General features: G+C 35.4%; 1 long non-coding RNA gene and 1 pseudogene across 1 annotated transcript; both read right to left on the bottom strand.

The window, feature by feature from the left end:
* LOC125785620 (hemicentin-1-like) overlaps positions 1-22896 on the bottom strand; it is an 83436-nt pseudogene that overhangs the window by 14187 nt on the left and 46353 nt on the right.
* Positions 7929-8665, bottom strand: LOC125785789 (uncharacterized). Its single transcript, XR_007428138.1, has 3 exons — positions 8582-8665; positions 8378-8458; positions 7929-8196 (listed from the first exon to the last, which is right to left on the bottom strand). It is a non-coding gene; the product is annotated as an uncharacterized LOC125785789 (long non-coding RNA).

Genomic DNA, 22896 nt, shown 5'->3' with positions numbered 1-22896 from the left:
TTCTCTTTGCACATCTCTAAGACACTCAAACTTCTCCAAAACTTCTATTTGATCTAAGATGTACCTTTAAAAATCTATTCCCAGATTTCTCTTTTAATCTGGCCACAGCAATCCTCTCACTTCAACAATCAAGATCAAACTAATCTAAATGTAAATTATATTTAAAATTGTTTTATTTAGCTGTATGGGTTTAGTTATATTAACTCAATCCCTCACTGTTGTTAAATGAAGATCAAATGAACATATGATTAAATATGTTAAAAAAAAGTCTACGTTCTTCATTGGGTGACATTATTTTTTCTGTACGTGACTGTACTGTACAACATGAAGCTAATTCTGAGAAAAACCACAAATAGAGAAGAACTCTGCAGGCAGGGAGGGGGAGGAGCCTATCTCTGTTCAAGAACATCTTAATGATCAGCAGTGAATCACTACAGTCATGATGAAAGAGAACAGTGAGGGAGATAAAGTGAGATGTTTCAGTGATGGAGTTACAGTAGGATCTTCTGACTCACCAACAACCATCAGCAGAAACACCAGAAGAAGAGGAGGAGGAGGAGCCATCCTGAGTGACATCACCAGTCTGCACAACATCAATCAATAAGATTTTTTACAAATACTTTCTTTGGGGCATGTAAAAGTTATTTTTTTTTTTAAATATTGTTTGTAATGAATGTAATAAAACTACTATCATGAATATATCATCAATATTTGATCCACTTGTGAGAGTACTAAACCCTTATTTTTATAGTTTATCTTCATTAATCTGAATGCAGATCCAGTTTACAGTTTCCAGATGCAGTTTTATTGATGCATTTCCACCACTGAATATATTCAACACAGAATAAATAAGATCATCCACAGATAAATGTATTGAAATGATAGTTCTTACCTCTCTGTTCTCTCTCTGAGTGTCGTCTACAGCGTGGGAACGGCGAGTGAAGACTGAAGAAACAGCGCTGTGGTTTTAAGATGTAGAAAAGCTTGTGGTTCAATCTTTTTTCTTCTCACACTTATTGCAACACTGCTGCCCATCAAGTTAGAGAACACACCATTTCATATCTCTACTTTCCGTAAATTATGATTATAGTAGAAATATGAATTATGTTAATGCTAAATATTTTGCTAGCTTTAACATTATTGATAGCCTTTTTAAAAATAAAGTTATTGTAAAGGAAGCGTGTACAGAATAATTTATTTTTAATTTTATTTTTTGCATGACACTATCAGGATTATTCCTGTAAATTTACCTGCTAGATGAAGGTCCCGGGTTTCATTTTTGTCCCTCAAAACTGTGTTCAAATTGGAGAAATTGTCATAAAAGTGTTAAACGTCTAGCACTAGCATATTTCTCACGTTGCAGAGGGAGGCTGTTAACCAGCTGTGGTGCAAAGCTGCAAAGCTGTGGCTCAAAAAGCAGAACTAAAGTTGCATTATTATGCATGAATTCTAAGCAGAAAGCATCTGTATAATCAGACTAAAAGTGATGGAATACAGTCCACTCTCTAAGGCACCTACCTTCTGTGTTCTTAAATATTTTTGCTAAATACTGGGGCTAATGTTTACAGGATACATATATTTTTCATGTAAATAAATGCCATTTATAAGCTGCTAACCGGTCGTGGTTCATTTGACAAGTGCTTCTCTATAGTATCACTGGAAATATCACCTGAATACCTGGTCAATTACCTGTTTTGGTCTTTTTGCATTCAACCGTCTCCCATTTGGTTTAAACAATGCTACAGGTTTCTCCTAACAACTGAGGGAAATGTGTTATAAGATTACCCAGGTTTATCCTAATCTAGCTTTAAAATTATATCAACTATTTTGCATTAAATAAATATTTCTGAAAATTCAAAAAAATAGCAAAAATATCAGTTTGTAATGTGGTTTACAAAATGGACAAACTATATATCTTATAGTAAGAACTGTTAATATGATTGGTAGATAGTATAAAAAGGTTTTAAAGGGGCATCTAAAAGGAACGATGCAATTTGGAAACAAGTCCTGTGCCTGCAATTTAAAAAAAACATGTTTGGAGAAGCAATGCAGGTAAATATAGACTATTTCAGTCTATGAACAGGACAAACCTTCTGCAATGATATAATTGGTAACCTGGGAAACTCCAGCTTTAACTTTTCTTTTTAAAGTTTTTAAAACAACTCTGCCCCCTATCAACTGACACTAAACAATAATCAACACCAGCATGTTTAAGGGTTTTAAAACTTTAATTAGCATTCAGACTTTTACGACTTTTTTATTTGAGTACATAACAAGTATCACAACTGTAATAATAATAAACAGAAACTAAAGAGACATTTCATTAAACAGTTTTTTATATATACTGACATGTCAAAAGCTATAGTATTAGAAATATACACATCAGTTCTATATGTCCCAATCTTCTTTATCCTGAAACAACAGAACACTTACAGTGTTTAACACAATACTGTAATCCAAATGAAGTTCTACCATGTTCTACTAAATTCTACTGACCTGGAGATGAAGATTAAGATCAAAATAAGGAGGAGAAGAAGAAGAAATCGTCCTCCTCCTCCCACTGTGATCCAAACTGCAGATCTGATTTGATCTGCTTATGGAAGAAGATCATTTACATGATCTTCCATGTAAGTGAGGCCACAAAGTCTAGAATTGAAAGTCATATCAGAATTCTTTGGATGGGGTTCATTTGACAAGTATAGTATCACTGGAAAAGATGAAATTGATTTCTCAGGTAATCGATGATATGCTGGAGAAGAGCTTTTTAAAACCTTTACTCTCACCTTGGCTCACATATATATCGTACCTGAACCTAAGTAAACTGTTAGGATTCAATTTCTGTTGACTTCTCTGGTTTAAACACCAAGACTCACTTAAATACCTGGTTAATTACCTGTTTTGGTCTTTTTGAATTCAACAGACGCCCATTTGGTTTAAACAATGCTACAGGTTTCTCCTAACAACTGATGGAAATGTGTTATAAGACCTGAGTGGAAAGTGAATGTTTTCTACAAAAATGACATTGTAGATTTGTAACCAGATGTAAAAAAATATCTGTTACATTGCTGTAAAGTCTTCTTAAGGTTACAACAAAAAGGGCCTCAAATCCTGTGATGTATGACACCGTAGGGCAAATCTTGTCTGATAAAGACACTCAGACATATCCAGACAAAATTCAATTTACCCAAGTCTATTCTGACCCTAGCTTTGAAAATATATGAAATATTTTGCACAAAATAACACAAATATTTCTGAAAATTTCATTAAGTAGCAATAATATTAGTTTGTAATATGGTTTACAAAATAGATAAGCCATATATCTTATAGTAAAAAATGCTAATATAATTGGTAGACAGTATCAAAAGATTTCAAAGGGGCATCTAAAGGAACGATGCAATTTGGAAACAAGTCCTGGGGCTACAATTAAATAATAAAAAACATCAGTTTGAAGAAGCAATGCATGTAAATGTAGAATTTTTCAGTCTATGAACCTATGAAGTACCTATATCGTACCTGAACCTATGAAAACTGTTAGGATTCCATTTCTGTTGACTTCTCTGCTTTTACCAATAAGACTCACCTGAATACCTGGTCAATTACCTGTTTCGGGCTTTTTGAATCCGAACGTCTCCCATTTGGTTTAAACAATGCTACAGGTTTCTCCTACGAACTGATGGAAATGTGTTATAAGGCCTGAGTTTAAAGTGAAGGTTTTCTACAAATATGACAGTGTAGATTTGTTACCAGATGTAAAAAAAAATATCTGTTACATTTCTGTAAAGTCTTCTTAAGATTACATCAAAAAGGGCCTCAAATCCTGAGATGTATGACACTGTAGGGCAAATCTTGTCTGATAAAGACACCCAGACATATACAGACAAAATTCTGTTTACCCAAGTCTATTCTGACCCTAGCTTTGAAAATGTGTCAAATATTTTGCACATAACACAAATATTTTTGAAAATTCAAATAAATAGCAAAAATATTTGTTTGTAATATGGTTTACAAAATAGATAAGACATATATCTTTTAGTAAGAACTGCTAATATAATTGGTAGACAGTATCAAAATATTTCAAAGGGGCATCTAAAAGGGTACAAAGCAGTTTGGAAAAAAGTCCTGTGCATGCAATTAAAAAAAACATATTTGAAGAAGCAATGGAGGTAAATATAGACTATTTCAGACCTTCTCCAATGATATAATTGGTATCCTGGGAAACTCCAGCTTTAACTTTTCCCTTTTTAACACAAGTCTGCCCCCTATGGGCTGACATGGGTAACAACACTAAAGAATAACCATCACCAGCATGATTATCATATTTAAGACTTTTATTAGCATTCAGACTTTTATAACATTATATTTGCAATATTATTTTTCCTGCATAAGAGTTTCACAACTGTAATCACAATAAAAATCAAATTAAAGAAACATTTCATTATAACAGTGTTCAGTATATACTGACAATCAAAAGTAATAGTATATGAAATATACACAACATCAGTTCTATAGTCCCCAACATAGAACCCTTTAGGACTAAAATCAAACAGCTTCTCCATTTATATCAAAAACTCAATAAACCTGAGGTTCAAATCTGTTAAAGGTCCATCAACCTTGTAGCGATCTGTCAATTAACTTTTTGTAACAATTTATATATGCACATATATTAAGGCACTAAACTAGAAATTAACCAATAAAACTGAATGAAGTAAGTAAAAATAATGTGTTAATAATAAACTGCATGGAAAAATGTAAATAATATGAACCATAACATCAAACTGCTTTCAGAATACACTTATAAACATGACATAAACAAATTACATGATATGACCAAGAAAAGCACAACAGTGAATATTGAAAATATAATTTCTAAAAATACAGCACATTAAATAAATGTGTAAAATGAATGAAGCAGCAACAAATAAGCTATATTTTGTTTGCATAATAAATTCAATAAAATCTTATTACCTAGATTCTCTCATAGCCTCACAATCTCTCTCTCCCATCATAAACCTCTATTTGATTCTGTCATAGATGACTGAAGCCTCATCCACTTTCTGTGACCTATAAAACAAGGGAAATAAAATGGTATATTTTACTTATTATAAGTAGTAAATATAGGTTTTTGAAAGAGTCAACTATTTACATTGTATATATGTATATTTTTTCCAAAGTATTGGTGAAAGTGCATTAGAGCTGAGAATGTTGTATTTTTATAAAGATTTTAAAGCTTATTTTTCTTTCTGAAGATTCTACACAGTACATTTAACCAGTGTTAAATATGAAACTCACCCAGTAGCAGCAGCATCAGCGTGACGGTGGTGGAATGTAACACTGGCGTACTGAAGCTCCTCCTGCTGGTCAGATCTGATCACAACATCAGGTTTTCTACCAGTCCTGACTGTAGCGTACTGAACATCATCATCATGATCAGGAGCTCCAGAGGAAGCATCACCTGCAGTCTCTACAGGTCTGGATCTGCTGTGAGTAACGGTGGCGTACTGGACGTCATCCTGAAGAAGATCATTCATTATAAAGATACTGAACATCTTATTTACTGAAGACTGAATAGAAACATCACTGAAATATGATGGATTGTGTTCTGCTGGATATTTTACCTGATCTGATCCATCCTGATCAGATCCAGCATCTCTCTTCTTCATCCTGAAACAACAGAACACTTACAGTGTTTAACACAATGCTATAAACCAAATGAAGTTCTACCATGTTCTACTAAATTCTACTGACCTGGAGATGAAGATTAAGATCAAAATAAAGAGAAGAAGAAGAAGAAATCCTCCTCCTCCTCCCACTGAGATCCAAACTGCAGATCTGATCTGATCTTCTGAGGGAAGAAGATCATTTCCATCACTTTACTGAGTCTTTATTTAAATACTGGAACTATTTACATTATTATTCACCACCTACTCTGAACGTCAATCATCACAGATCCATTCTGAACTCCAACTGCATTCTGAGCTTCACAGTAGTACAGTCCAGTGTGATTAACAGTGATGCTGATGATGCTGAAACTCTGTCCAGATCCTACAGGTGAGTCTCCACCTTCTTTAAACCAGGTGTAGTTCTCCACAGGTGGGTCTGAAGCACGGTTTGACAAGGCAGCACAACTCGACAGAACACCGGTCAAATCGCCACCGTTCACGTCGGATTTTATGATATAAAGCGACTCTGGGGCTTCAATGGGGTGAAACTGCCCGAACACCAAATCACCATGTCTGAGGTAAGAGTTGAGTAGCGTTAGTTTAGCTGAATAAAATGTTATTAATGCATTGATCATGTTTCTTTTGGGCTTGGTGTGATTTAACTTTAGGGTTTACTTAATCCAGCATTCAGTGCTTTATCTTAATAACCAAACCTGTATTTCTAAAAACATTTTGTCCTTTTTTCAGGTTTAGAGCTGTAAAATTGACTGTGTGGGGGAAGGCAGGTAGGTGTTCTCTGCTGCAGTGCTGTTAGCCAATCAGAGGCAATATGTTTGCATGTATGAATATTCATGATCGTCACTGCTGATCACACTGGACTGTACTACTGTGAAGCTCAGAATGCAGTTGGAGTTCAGAATGGATCTGTGATGATTGATGTTCAGAGTAGGTGGTGAATAATAATGTAAATAGTTCCAGTATTTAAATAAAGACTCAGTAAAGTGATGGAAATGATCTTCTTCCCTCAGCAGATCAGATCAGATCTGCAGTTTGGATCACAGTGGGAGGAGGAGGAGGATTTCTTCTTCTTCTTCTCTTTATTTTGGTCTTAATCTTCATCTCCAGGTCAGTAGAATTTAGTAGAACATGGTAGAACTCCGTTTGGTTTATAGCATTGTGTTAAACACTGTAAGTGTTCTGTTGTTTCAGGATGAAGAAGAGAGATGCTGGATCTGATCAGGATGGATCTGATCAGGTAAAATATCCAGCAGAACACAATCCATCATATTTCAGTGATGTTTCTATTCAGTCTTCAGTAAATAAGATGTTTAGTATCTTTATAATGAATGATCTTCTTCAGGATGACGTCCAGTACGCCACCGTTACTCACAGCAGATCCAGACCTGTAGAGACTGCAGGTGATGCTTCCTCTGGAGCTCCTGATCATGATGATGATGTTCAGTACGCTACAGTCAGGACTGGTAGAAATATACTATTTATACTGTCATTCCATCTCAATCACCATCAATATTGCACTATTGTCTTACGTATGTTTATTGTGTCTTGCTGTATTGAACATATAGTGTCTCCCACTCTGTTATATTATTTATCTATTTCTTTTTTTTTACTTATATTTATATATCTATTTCTCCCCCACACCACTGCACCTTGTTTTTGTCTCATGTATGTCTATTTGTGTCCCTGCTGTATTGTACGCATAGTGTCTCCCATTCTCCTTTATTATATCTATTATCTGTACTTGATGTAAAATTGGGAAGGAGAGTAACATAATTTCAATTCTCTGTATGTCCTGTACATATGCAGTATTGACAATAAAACTACTTGACTTGACTTGAACTGTTGTAAACATCTAAACACCTACCTATCTCAATTGTACCTGGCTGGTGGTGTTTTTCCTCCATAGACTAATTCTAACCATTTGTTTCTTAGCTCTGAATTACTAGGTAAAGTATATAAACACTGATGTGTTATTCACACAAATAACGCAGGAATTCAGCTCTGTCTGTGGGCGGTCCTGAGCCGATGTGGGCGGGGCCATGAATACTAATTCACAGGTTGATGTAGACACAGTGCTTTTGCTGATCGAATCGTTTATAAAATCAGCCCAAAAGTCCAAACTTGCATTCGCCAACTTTATTTAAAAAGATGAAACAAATACAGTTTTTTAAATGCAAAGAACAAGAAAATATAAGTGCAGTAGTACATGCCTTTTGTGGTTTTTAAGCTGTGCAAGGTGTACTTTTCCCATCGTTACGGTAGCAAAGACACGTTGACACGCCCTAAACAAAGCTGTTATTTTTACAGAAATAGTCTTAATCCACTAGTAGATATGTTTAATTGAAAGAGAGAGAGTGCCTCTATTTCCTTACGATCCAAAAACAAAAGAAGAGAAAGAAGAGCAGAAGAAAAGAGAGTTAGAATAAACAGTAATGTATAATAGAATAAATCTGCCTCTCTTCAGCAGGTGAGATCATTCTCCAGGCTGATCTTCTTCTCAGTGTTGGATTCTCAGCGTCTGAAAAAGGAATAAAGTCAGTAAAGTGTATCAGAACTGGTCTACAGTCTCCCACCTTCACTCCAACAGTCTAATCTTCAGTCTGAGGAAATAAATCCAGGTTAGAACTCAGTCTGTTACCTGGAAGAAGGTACTTCTGTTCTGTGTTAAAGTGTGATGATCTTTAAACTGTGGAACTCACTGCTAGAGTCTCGTACTCTGGAGACCTGGACTGAGGGTCCAGAGCTTCATAGGTGTCGTCAGTAGACCTGGCCTGAGCAGCCTGTGGGAGGGAGAGATAGAATAAAGCAGAAGATGAAAGAGAAGAATGAAAGATCTCCACTGGGTTTAGAGAGCTAGGAACTCTTTAAAGATCTAGAGGAAGGGTTTATGAAGAGACACTCACTGCGAGAGTCTGGTACTCATCATCAGAGGACCTGGTTCTGCGCTGGAGAGCTGTGTAGGTGGGGTCTTTAGCATTAGGGTCAGGGTTCTGCTGGGGGGACGGTTAGAGGAGATGTGGAGATCAGAATGATGGAGATCAAGAGTCGACTCTCATCAATCAGGATCACTTTCAACACTTTAAAACACTCTGATTCACTATAGAACAGCAGTTTTGATCTGTTTTTAGTTCTAACTCTTATATTTCAACTGCTCTCATGTATATAAACACCAAGTTTCCTCATTAACTTTGATTTTATAACATTGGCCTATGCTAGTTTTGCATTTATTAAGATAAAACACCAAATTTTGACTCATCTCATAGAAACAATGAACATTTCACATGCACAAAAATGCGTTTATTATATTTATTATATCGCTTTTTCCAAAAATTCCCAGTTCTTTCTTTAGTAGTGTGCACTTGTAACCAGTCAGTTCCAAAATAACAAAGACAACATGAAAAATCTGTGTAAAAGCCTTAAAAACCCATCAGGAATTACAGCATTTTAAAATCCCCCAATCAATTCCCATCAACAAAAATAGCCTAAAAACATTCAGAACTGAGAACTTTTTTATTTTTGTCTTCATAAATTGTCCACAGAACGAGCAAAATGCATCTGCTGGAATGAATGATGCCTAAATTAATGATCTAAATGAACTATAGCTCTATACACAAGTTCACTTACTCATCAGAACATCGTATGAAATGATTGGTTATTCAGTCCCATAAAGTTCTAGAAAGTTCTACACAATTCTGGACAGTTCTAGAAACTTCCTGATAGATCTCATAGTTCTAGAAGCTTCTCGAAGTCTAAACTCAATATCCATACACAATATTTCTCAAATATTCATAAAATAGATCAATTTCTAATATTTATTAAAAAGATCATGTTCTGTAATCAGAAGTTCTGATTCATGTTCAGCTCTTAGATCAGCACCTTGGACAGCACCCTCACCTTTTCTCACTTATATCCCATAAACCTTACAGAGACACCTACTGCCCCCTACAGGACACAGTGTGGAATTACAGCATTACAGTGATTTTCAAAAGCAGTGTTTTAATTCTGGTTCTGGATCCACTGAACTGCAGCTTCTCCAGCATAACCTGTTCCATCACATCTGATCCAGATCATGAAGGAAATTAATTATTCATGTTTTATTGAGTTAGATTAGATGTGTTGATTTAATCTAAAGGAAATTACTGCCACCTCCTGGTGAACCTCATAATTACATGTGCTTATCAGTGATTAATAAGATAAATTTACCTGATTTGATCCAGTACCTTCAGATCCAGCAGCTCTTTTCTTCATCCTGTGATGAAGGAACACAAAACCAAACCTTTACACAACAGAACTTTCTGAATGAGGAGACTTAGAGCTAAACTGTACTGACCTGTAGATAAAGAACAAGACCATCAGAAAGAGAAGAAGAAGAAGAAATCCTCCTCCTCCTCCCACTGAGATCCAAACTGCAGATCTGATCTGATTTTCTGAGGGAAGAAGATAATTTCCATCACTTTACTGAGTCTTTATTTAAATACTGGAACTATTTACATTATTATTCACCACCTACTCTGAACATCAATCATCACAGATCCATTCTGAACTCCAACTGGATTCTGAGCTTCACAGTAGTACAGTCCAGTGTGATCAGCAGTGATGTTGATGATGCTGAAACTCTGTCCAGATCCTACAGGTGAGTCTCCACCATCTTTAAACCAGGTGTAGTTCTCCACAGGTGGGTATCCATCACTGCTGCAGGTCAGAGTCACTGAACTTCCCTCCACTATTCCACCAGAGGGACTGATGGACACTGAGACGCTCTTTGGAGGATCTGCAGCAACAGGGAAAAAGTAAATTGATCAGGTAAATAAGAAATTAAGCAAAATAATCTTATGGAGAATTATAAAACATCATCAACGTACACAGGACATTTAAAGAGACAGCAGTGGATCTTCTCTCTCCGAGTTCATTACGACTCTGGCATGTGTATTCTCCACTGTCCTCAGAGCTGATGTTGGGAATGCTGTAGGTTCCTCCTGTTCCTGCTGATGATGATCCTTTAAACCAGGTGTAGATCTCCACAGGTGGGACTCCATCACTGCTGCAGGTCAGATTCACTGAACTTCCCTCCACTATTCCACCAGAGGGACTGATGGACACTGAGACGCTCTTTGGAGGATCTGCAGCAAACAGGTAAGAAGGAAATGAATCACGTCGAGTTTTAAAGAAATTCATTGAATAGAATATATTAAAACGTCATCAACGTACACAGAACATTTAAAGAGACAGCAGTGGAGTTTTTGTCTCCGAGTTCATTACGACTCTGGCATGTGTATTCTCCACTGTCCTCAGAGCTGATGTTGGGAATGCTGTAGGTTCCTCCTGTTCCTACTGATGATGATCCTTTAAACCAGGTGTAGATCTCCACAGGTGGGTCTCCATCACTGCTGCAGGTCAGAGTCACTGAACTTCCCTCCACTATTCCACCAGCGGGACTGATGGACACTGAGACGTTCTTTGGAGGATCTAGAGACAGATCTGACTTTAGCGTTTCTTGCTAATCTCTAATATCACTGTGTGGTTCAACCATTCCCAGAGTTTAGAGAAGAATGAGAACTTTACTCACGTCTGACTCTGAGAGTTTGAGCAGTAGAGGGGAGATGTTCAGATCCTCTTACAGCACAGCTATAACTGCCTGCATCCTCACTGCTGACTGTCTGCAGGTGGAGCTGCTGATTCTTCTGGATCATCTCTGTGGTTAAAGGACGTCCATCTTTGTACCAGATGAATGTTGGATCAGTCAGATTGCAGGTGGTTTTACACATCAGAACTGCTGATTCTCCTTCTGTTACTTCTCCAGGAGATTCTACATGGAGCTCTGAGGCAAGAAGAGAATTATCAATAAATTATTTTTGTTTTTTTACTGAAATTGTTGAATTTTAGTTTAATACTTAAACTGATTTAATCTTATCAATGAAAAATATTACTTAGTAACTCACCAGTAACTTGGAGTGTGACATCAGGTCTTCCTAACCATGTTTTATCCACCTCATTTTCTTTGATTATAAAGGTGTACTTATGTTCATCCTTCTTCATCACGTTACTCAGTTTGAGAGAGTAGTATGTTTTCTTATCAGTTAAACACTCAACCCTGCCTGAGTAATCTGAATGTACACTCAGATCAGTCGGCTTGTCCCAGGGAAAAGGGAATTTTGTACAAAATGCTGCTTTCAGTTTACTTTGGTCTAAATCTGCTGGAAGTGTAAAAGTGCCTTTAATAAACACTGTAGATCCTTTTATAGCACATATTTCCTGCTGTTTGTACGTCACAATCAAACCTTTTTCAGAAGCTCCTGAAACAAATGATGGAGTAAAGATCTGATTACTGAAGCTGGAGATTATCAGACACAGTTGATGAAAAGAGGAACAACTGCAAACACGGTCAGATCAGATCATCCCAGCAATTTGAGCCAAGATCAGACCACAAGGTGACTGAAGAAGATTCCTGCAATCCTAAAAATATCATCAGCTGATCTCCTGATATATTTTATCACCAAAACCGATGTTGTTCAGCATCTACCAACAGAAAGTGTTTCTTTTTGTACATCTCCAAGACACTCAAACTTCTCCAAAACTTCTATTAGATCAAATATAAGTTTTGGAGAAGTTTGAGTGTCTTGGAGATGTACAAAAAGAAACACTTTCTGTTGGTAGATGCTGAACAACATCGGTTTTGATCTTTAAAAATCCATTCCCAGATTTCTCTTTTAATCTGGCCACAGCAATCCTTTCACTTCAACAATCAAGATCAAACTAATCTAAATGTAAATTATATTTAAAATTGTTTTATTTAGCTGTATGGGTTTAGTTATATTAACTCAATCCCTCACTGTTGTTAAATGAAGATCAAATGAACATATGATTAAATATGTTAAAAAAAAGTCTACGTTCTTCATTGGGTGACATTATTTTTTCTGTATGTGACTGTACTGTACAACATGAAGCTGATTCTGAGAAAAACCACAAATAGAGAAGAACTCTGCAGACAGGGAGGGGGAGGAGCCTATCTCTGTTCAGGAACATCTTAATGATCAGCAGTGAATCACTACAGTCATGATGAAAGAGAACAGTGAGGGAGATAAAGTGAGATGTTTCAGTGATGGAGTTACAGTAGGATCTTCTGACTCACCAACAACCATCAGCAGAAACACCAGAAGAAGAGGAGGAGGAGGAGCCATCCTGAGTGACATCACCAGTCTGCACAACATCAAACAATCAAATTTCTTACAAATACTTTCTTTGGGGCATATAAAAGTTAATTTTTTATCAAAATATTGTTTGTAATAAATGTAATAAAATTACTAACATCGATATATCATCAATATATGATCCACTTGTGAGAGTACTAAACCCTTATTTTTATAGTTTATCTTCATTTATCTGAATGCAGATCCAGTTTACGTTTTTCAGATGCAGTTTTATTGATGCATTTCCACCACTGAATATTTTCAACACAGAATAAATAAGATCATCCACAGATAAATGTATTGAAATGATAGTTCTTACCTCTCTGTTCTCTCTCTGAGTGTCGTCTACAGCGTGGGAACGGCGAGTGAAGACTGAAGAAACAGCGCTGTGGTTTTAAGATGTTGAAAAGCTTGTGGTTTAAACTTTTTTCTTCTCACACTTATTGCAACACTGCTGCCCATCAAGTTAGAAAACTCACCATTTCATATCTCTACTTTCTGCAAATTATGATTATAGTAGAAATTTGAATTATCTTAATGCTAAATATTTTGCTACATTTAACACTTTTTATAGCCTTTTTTTTTTTTAAATAAAGTTGTTGTAAAGGAACCATGTACAGAATAATTTATTTTTAATTTTATTTTTTGCATGACACTAACAGGATTATTCCTGGAAATTTACCTGCTAGATGAAGGTCCAGGCTTTCCTTTTTGTCCCTGAAAACTGTGTTCAAATTGGACACATTCTAATAAAAGTGTTAAACGTCTATCACTAGCTTATTTCTCACGTTGCAGAGGGAGGCTGTTAACCAGCTGTGGTGCAAAGCTGCAAAGCTGTGGCTCAAAAAGCAGAACTACAGTTGCATTATTATGCATGAACTCTAAGCAGAAAGCATCTATATAATCAGACTAAAACTGTTTGAATACAGTCCACTGTCTAGGGCACCTACATTGTTGTGTTCTTAAATATTTTTGCTAAATACTGGGGCTATTGTTGATAGGATACATATATTTTTCATGTAAATAAATTTCATTTATAGGCTGCTAACCAGCTGAAAACCTATGTCACCTGAATATTATAAAAGGGATTTAATTGATGTTTTCATAATATATTAACCTTTGCTTAACTATCTTGGTTTGTCTTTTCTTTCTTTTATTTATTTGGTAACACTTTACTTGGATGGTCCATTTTTGACACTAAAGTGAGTGTAAACTAACTATCAAAAACATGTCACTGAACTGTTCCATGAATATCAAGTTCCTCTGTCAATAGTGGCATCACATTATATCATATAGATGATCAGGTGAGTGTCATCTGCATCTCAACAACGTGTCAACTGCATATCAACAACATAAAAAGTAAATTCTCAACTACATCTAGCAAAGATTTATCTACTGATAGGCACCTTAGTGTAACATGACATCTCTATGTTTTGCACCACCCAACAACAATTAGTGCAATTAAAACATAGACTGTCAACTGCATGTCAGTTGACCCTCAATTGAGTTTGTTTGAACACTATGTTGCGTATATGCTGAATATATGTTGAAAGTCAAGGACTCACCTTTTAAATGTATTTTAATCATCATTTGGACCATCCAGGTAAAGTAAAACCATGATGGTCAACTTTAACTAAGCTAAATAACTTCTTTGTGTCAACTGCATGTCAGTTGACTCTCAACTTAGTTTATATTTCACTAAGTTGCGTATATGCTGAATATATGTTGAAAGTCAAGGACTCACCTTTTACATGTATTTTAATCATCATTTGGACCATCCAAGTAAAGTAAAACCATGATGGTCAACTTTAACTAAGTTAAATAACTTCTTTGTGTCAACTGCATGTCAGTTGACTCTCAGCTTCATGTCCATTACATTACCATAGATATGCAATGAGGAATAAGTACAAGGGATTTGAAAAAGAAGAGGTTTTATTACACATTTTTTCACATAAACACAAATGTTATATGAAACATTTTTCCAGGTAATTGTGAATAAAAATGTCTGAAAGAAGTGACCGTTTAACAGGTCATTAACTTTAACTTTAACATTAACTTGTTTAGTCCCCTTAGAGAAGTAATGCCAACAATATATATCTCCCTAGGGCAGATTAATAAACAAAGCTATTGGAACCATTTAATGCCAGGTGTGGGCTAGAGGGGTATAAAGTTCTGAATAAAGATTATAAACACACACCAAAAAAAAAAAAAACATATATTATATTATATTATATTATATTATATTATATTATATTATATACAGGGCCATCTAAAAAAATTAGAATATCTTTGAAAAGTTACTTTATTTCAGTAATCCAGTTAAAAATGTGAAACTCATATATTATATAGATGTATTACACACAGAATGATCTATTTTAAGTGTTTATTTATTTTATTGATTTTGGCTTACAGCCAATAAAACCCAAAAATCAGTGTCTCAGAAAATTAAAATATTATATAAGACCAATTGGTACTTTCTGCAGTGTGGGCAGTGTGCCAAGTCCTGCTGGACAATGAAATCTGCATCTCCATAAAAGTTATAATCAGCAGAGGGAAGAAGCATGAAGTGCTTTAAGATTTTCTGGGAAAACAAAACTGCACTGACTTTAGACTTGATAATAAAACACAGTGGATCAACACCAGCAGATGACAGACATGAAGTCTAGTCTAGGTCTAGTGAAGTTTCCACCAATCAGTGATGGTTTGGAGAGACATGTCATCTGCTGGTGTTGATCCACTGTGTTTTATTATCAAGTCTAAAGTCAGTGCAGTTTTGTTTTCCCACAAAATCTTACAGCACTTCTTGCTTCCATCCGCTGATAACTTTTATGGAGATGCAGATTTCATTTTCCAGCAGGACTTGGCACACTGCCCACACTGCCAAAAGTACCAACTGGTCTTATATAATATTAAAATTTTCGGAGACACTGTTTTTTGGGTTTTCATTGGCTGTACGCCATAATCATCAACAATAAAATAAATAAACACTTAAAAATAGATCATTCTGTGTTTAATACATATATATAATAGATGAGTTTCACATTTTTAACTGAATTACTGAAATAAAGTAACTTTTCAAAGATATTCAAATTTTATATATATATATATATATATATATATATATATATATACATATATATATATATATATATATATTACTATAATTACATTACTAGTCATTTTTATACCATGTGGCCTTACATGCAGACCATACCTTACACCACTTCTTCAGTATTCTTTATCAACATTGAAAGGGATCAGTTTTTTCTCTCTTTTCATTGTGACCACCTTTGCAGCAAGAGCATCATCTCCTTGAATTTTGGTAACACAAAGGTGGGCCAGGCCTCTGAGAGTCTTGTATTGTCCTTTAAAACCACTGAGAAGTGGTCTTTCAGTAAGATACAACTCTGCAATGGCTGCCATCCCCTTCACAGCATTCCTCGATACTGCAACCTTTTTGAATGCATGAGCCATTTTCATTCCCTTCTGGATGCAGCGAAGAACCTTTCTGTATCTCCAGACAACTTCTTTTATGCTGCTCACTAGACAAAACAAAACAGAGATTAGACATAAAATGGGCAAAGTGTTTCTTAATATCAATATCCACAAAAAAAATTGGCTATGAAAAAAAAGTTATGGTAGGCTAACAATCATACAACATCCAGGATAAGGGTTGTTGGCAACACACTTTATGAACTGTGCCCACATAACCCTTTTGTAACTCCTTATTTTAAGACTGTATTATGTGTCCCTAAATGTGTAAAATATTCAGCTCCAACGAAAGGCCTGTTATTTCCCCTTCACTGCAACAGCATGTCGATTACTGACCAAAGATTCACTCATGAACACCTGAAGATGAGGAAGTAGGCCTGTCGCAATATCGACGCTACCATATCGACTTTTTGTGCGATATTTTTTTTTTATCGTGACCATTTTTGCCAATGTCGATAACAGCCAGTAGGTTTCCACGTGAGCGAGGAGAACCATCAATGCAAAATAGCCAGTATGTGGACTTTGTTTCAAAACAGTGGCAACAAAAGCTGGCAACACTACTAACCTGAGATCTTATTTAAAGCACAACCATCCAGCCCAATTAATCCAGCTGAATATTAAATACTGTTCCCCAGAGAAATCCTGCCTCAAGCCCCACATGCTAAACATGCTGGTGTTCCTGCTCTAAATTTGTCTGACAGTTACATAAAAAATACATTTATAGCAAGAGCTATGGCCTGCTGTGCTATCTGTGCCTTTGATCATATGGACACGTGTGTTAATGTGTGCTAATGTGTGTTTTATAGCATATACATATATAATCAGAAAAAAGTATCTGCAAGTGCCTTTGTGTCAAGAGTTAAAAAAAAAAAACAGTTACTTTATTTTTTTATATAAAGGTCTGTTTAATATTTAGTGCAATTTATTCTTACATTCAGCTGTTCCATATTTCAGGTTATGTTACAGGTTTTGATACGAACAATTGAAGCAGTATATCCAGTGTGACCTGACTTTAAATGCTATACTGTTCAAATCAGTACAAAAAATATATGCAAATAATGTGTATTCCAAATAAAAAATAATTTTCACTAACATTGTTTTACTGAAAATAGTATAGTGCAGTTGTTCTCAACCTTGGTCCTGCAGAGTTTATACTAATTACAACACTCCTGATCCAACTATTCAACTGTCAAGCTCTCACTGATGAGAACTTAGATGTGTGACTGCAGGAAACACTAATACCTGCTGGCTAGTAGTGCCCTGGAACAGGACTGTTAGCCATTGATACAGTCTCTGTAGCTTTTAATTATTATTTTTTTTTTAAATCAGTCAGTTTTAATGTCATGTAAAATCTGTGTGATGCCATTAATGCATTTATATAATAATAAAAAATAAAAAAAAACATTCAGTGTTTCTGTATTATCTCTGACAGAGCTATTATCACATTATGATACAATGTCTGAATAAATTACCTACCCTTTTCTTTTGAGAAGGTTTTTTTCTCCTTTGTCTTCTTCTTGTCTTTTTTCTTCCTCTTTGCCTTTTCTTTTTTCTTCTTCTTCTTATCCCTGTCCCTTTTCATATGCTTCCACTTCCTATGCTTTTTTTCATCTGAGCTAGAGTCAGATTCCAGGCTTGATTCAAAGTCTGAAGTAGTCAGAGAATCAGAGGTAGATTCTGAGCCGGAGTCTGACTCTGTCATGGAATCCTCACCAGAGGGTCCTGTCTCTCTGTTGGCTTCATCAGCTGAAAGACAGGCAGGAAAAAAACAGCTATAAAATGTACAATAAACAGTTACTTTGAATTTTCAGAAATAGACCACCTACAGCTGCACTGATAGGGCTTAATCTGAAACCCTAATCAAATGAACTATACTGTAGTTCCCCAATGGTACCACCAATAAAAATATGATTATATTCTCATTATAAAACCACAAAACATGAATACCTAACAATGTCATATAAAGTATATAAAAATATTTAATTATTTAATTTAAATACACATCTACAAACAATCTCCTACAAACCTACATCCAGTTAAATTAATTGTTTCAGTTATTTTACAGAAGCAAGCCCAACTAATAGAAACCAATTTGCATTATATTCTTAATTCTTAAGTATGAGGTTACGAAGTCCTTATTATTAATGACTGGACACTGAACATTTCTGACCCCACGAAAAAGTTTCGGTTCTGATTGCAACAGTGTTTTTTTTTTGATAAGTGTTTTGACATTTGACTTGTTCAAATTCTTGTTTGGATTTGTTTGGATGTTTGAAGCCTATTTTTATTTTAATCAAGCAGAACACATAACAGGTTCTTTAAGGGCCAACTAATAAAAAAAATGCAATAAGGTGCGATATAAGACGAGACAATATTGTTCATATCGATATAGACTACGCTGCGTTACAGTGAGCCTCATCAGTTCTCCCGCTGTGTCTCTGTACAGCTTCACCTAGCCCTGCCTCCCTCCCTCACTGAACACACTACCCCTCCCCCACCGCAGTCAGCATCAGCAGCAGAGCGGGGAGAGAGAGAGAATGTGACAGAGAAACCTCCCGTTACATCTCATTTTTAGATGGTTTTGATTCAGCGAGTAAGATGAGCAGCAGAATAAGGTATTTTGTAGAGCGGGGGTCAGTAATAGGCGGACCTGGTCCACTATTGAGAACTAGTTCACTTCTAGAGGGTTTATTTCAAACTTTATTAGCCGTTGACAGAGGTTTTGCAGTGCAGGAAACTCAAAGATCAATCGCCTGCGTTCTAAATAAAGTGTGACGCGCACAGAGGAGAGATACGAAGCTCATCCGGACAATGTTCTTTATAAAAATACACAGTGACGGCAGAACCCAACTTTTCAGAGAAACAGCAGCGCGTCTCATGTTCTGAAGCATCACCACTGAACTAACTAACACTCATCTTTAGAGCAGACACACCCACTCTAACCTGAACTGATCAATCAGCTCCTTCACATGTGTATGAGAATAGACCTGACACTGTTTCAGCCCAGATATACAGAAAACTCAAACTGCGCTTTTTATTTTATTTTTTCTTAAGCACTTTAAATGCCCTTTTTCCAAAAGCATATATTTTATATATCCCTTGTTTTTAGGCTACTTTAAGTTAAAAAAAAATAATTTGAGGAATTGTTTAATATATATGTTTATAATTAGTATAATTTGAAATGACTTTCAGTTGTTGATTATATAAAATGCTGCTAGAACTGCTAGGCTACTCTAATATACAGGATACGGTGTTCTGTCAAATTGTCCTATCTTGTCAAACCGTGCTGCCCTAATCTATATATTTAACTGTAAAAATACAAAAAAAGCACTGGTTTAGGGTATGTAACCAGTGACATTTCAGTAGATGCACTTTATTAGATTTGGATTGCATAAATCATTGTATCATGGCAAATTATGGCACATAGAGCTCATTACAAACTGCTTTTGTATTTATTTATAATAATAATTGTAATTATTAGTTTCCATTTGCACTTTTGTGTTTAATGCACATAAACCCCTATAAAACAGATTAATTATAAATAAAGAACATGATAAATAATTAAATTGTGCAGGTCAGAGCATGCGCAGTACCTTTGGGAGTATGTATCAATGGGTAGGACAATTCGACAGAACAACGGCACTGAATTATAAAAATACCAATATAAAATTTGGATCATGCCTCTTTATCTCTAAAGTATCTTTTTGATATTACCTTATGGGATAAAAAAAAGAGATATATATCGTATATCCCAATTCAGAAAAAAATTATCAAGATATAGTTTTTGATCCATATCGCCCAGCCCTAATCCAATCTATATATGAAAAGAGAATGTAATATATACTGCATATATATACACACACAAAAACAGTGTGTTTTGGACACTATGAAATCAGTGTTAAAATTTAAAATTGTGACTTGTAAAGAGTTAATTACTTGAATTTCTTGCCTCTTGTGTTTGAGATCATCAGTGGTAAAGAAATATTCTAATTATGAGGAGCAAGAATTACTCAACTAAGAACTATTCAAATAAAGGTCAGTCAATCTGAAACATTTTTGAAAGCATCCTCAAGTGCAGTCACAAAGACCGTCAAATGTTACAATGAAACTGGCTCTCATCAGGACCATTTCAGGAAAGTAAGACCGCAAGTTACCTCTGCATTACAGGATAAGTTCATCCTAAGTTAAGTTCCAGCCTCAGAAACTGCAAGTTAACCACACCCCAGGTAGGAACATCTAAACACTTCACAAAGTATTCTGTTTTTTGTATTGTTTTTTAACACTATTAAGTTTGTACATGATTCCTTATGTTTTCCTTTATAGTCTAAATCACTTCACTATTCATTTACTATGTAGGAAACAAAAATAAAAACATTCATTCACTCTCACACACAAACACACACACACACACACACACAAATATAACCGTACCTTTCTTTTGTTGGTCCTCCAATTGTTTACACAGAAATGCATTATCCTCCTTTAAGTCTTTAATTTGGTTTTCTAAATGTTCAACCTTACTTTGCCATTTCAGAACATCTTGTTTAAAAGGCTGTGGTGCATAACAGGAGGCACCTAAGAACAAATAAGGAAAATAAACATAAGAGCATTTTAGCAATATAACCCAGCTTGCAACTACTCATTAAACCTTCAAAGGTTGAGGTATCTCTAAAGTGTCAATTACACATAACTAAGTAATGTTATACACAGAGTATGGTTTTAGGAATCAAAAGGGCTTTAATCACAAATGAGAGCAACTCAATTTTAACTTTAACAAACACTGAAGTCACTTTGAAGTAATGAATATATATATATATATATATATATATATATATATATATATATATATATACTTATATATACAGGGCAATCTCAAAAAAGTAAAATATCTTTTAAAAGTTTAATAACTTTATTTCAGTAATTCAGTTCAAAATGTGAAACTCATATTATATAGATGTATTAAACAAAGAGTGATCAATTTTAAGTGTTTACTTATTTTATTGTTGATGATTTTGGCTTACAGCCAATGAAAACCCAAAAATTGGTGTCTCAGGAAATTAGAATATTATATAAGACCAATTTGTACTTTTGGCAGTGTGGGCAGTGTGCCAAATCCTGCTGGAAATTGAAATCTGCATCTCCATAAAAGTTGTCAGCAGAGGGAAGAAGCACGAAGTGCTTTAAGATTTTGTGGGAAAACAAAACTGCACTGACTTTAGACTTGATAATAAAACACAGTGGATCAACACCAGCAGATGTTGCACATGTCTCTCCAAACCATCACTGATTGGTGGAAACTTCACACTAGACCTCATGCAGTTTGGACTCTCTCCACTCTTCCTCCAGACTTTGGTCTCTTGATTTACACATGAAATGTAAAATTGACTGATGATCAGTGATGGTTTGGAGAGACATGTGCAACATCTGCTGGTGTTGATCCACTGTGTTTTATTATCAAGTCTAAAGTCAGTGCAGTTTTGTTTTCCCAGAAAATCTTAAAGCACTTCATGCTTCTTCCCTCTGCTGATTATAACTTTTATGGAGATGCGGATTTCATTGTCCAGCAGGACTTGGCACACTGCCCACACTGCAGAAAGTACCAATTGGTCTTATATAATATTTTAATTTTCTGAGACACTGATTTTTGGATTTTTATTGGCTGTAAGCCAGAATCATCAACAATAAAATAAATAAACACTTAAAATAGATCACTCTGTGTGTAATACATCTATATAATATGAGTTTCACATTTTCAACTGAATTACTGAAATAAAAAAAGTAACTTTTTAAAGATATTCTATTTTTTTTTAGATGGCTCTGTATAACGTTATATGATTACATGATAGTAAATAACTTAATATAGCACACAATATTTTTCCTAGTTAACTCATCATATTTTATGTACAAATGTACTTAGATCAGAGTATTCAAAATCAGCTAGTCAGCTGACTAGCTAACCTACCTAGGTTGGTAACTAGTTAACTAACATTAGCTAAGAAGAGTAAGCTAGCCAGATCCTTAAACATCAGTGGTAGACAGCTGGTGCTTAGTACATCCACTAAAATGCTTCACTGAGCTGCACGTAGCATGACAAATTGCAATCTTTGTGTTTCCAGAACAATTTAAACACGATGTATAACATGATTATTAGTGAAATATTTCCTTAAAAGATAACTGACTACCGTACCCTGAACCACCGTGCTCTCCTGACGCCTTTCCTCTGCCTCATCTGTGGCCAGTAAACGAGCTCTAGCGCGCGTTTTCAATCCTGCAGCCATTTACCCATCTAACACACGCGTGCTCCTGAGTTTTACTGCAAATTACACAAAAAAAGAAAACTGTATTAAGCTTTGTTCTACAGCCAAACCAAACGAGCAGCACCTCAAGCCGTTTCGTGTACAGGCTCGGTAAAAAGTACAAGCAGAGAAAGACCTACCTAACTTTAATTGAGCTCCGCGGTCAGAGAGTGGGGCGGGACTTCTTCATTCCAGCTCATCACGTCTTCCAACAGCCAATCAGAGAGCAGGATGAAAAGCCAC

This window comes from Astyanax mexicanus, chromosome 21, assembly GCF_023375975.1.
Source record: "Astyanax mexicanus isolate ESR-SI-001 chromosome 21, AstMex3_surface, whole genome shotgun sequence".
In the NCBI taxonomy this organism is placed as follows: domain Eukaryota; kingdom Metazoa; phylum Chordata; class Actinopteri; order Characiformes; family Acestrorhamphidae; genus Astyanax; species Astyanax mexicanus.
Note: the sequence above shows the minus strand (reverse complement) of the source record. Positions and strands in the feature narration are given on the sequence as shown.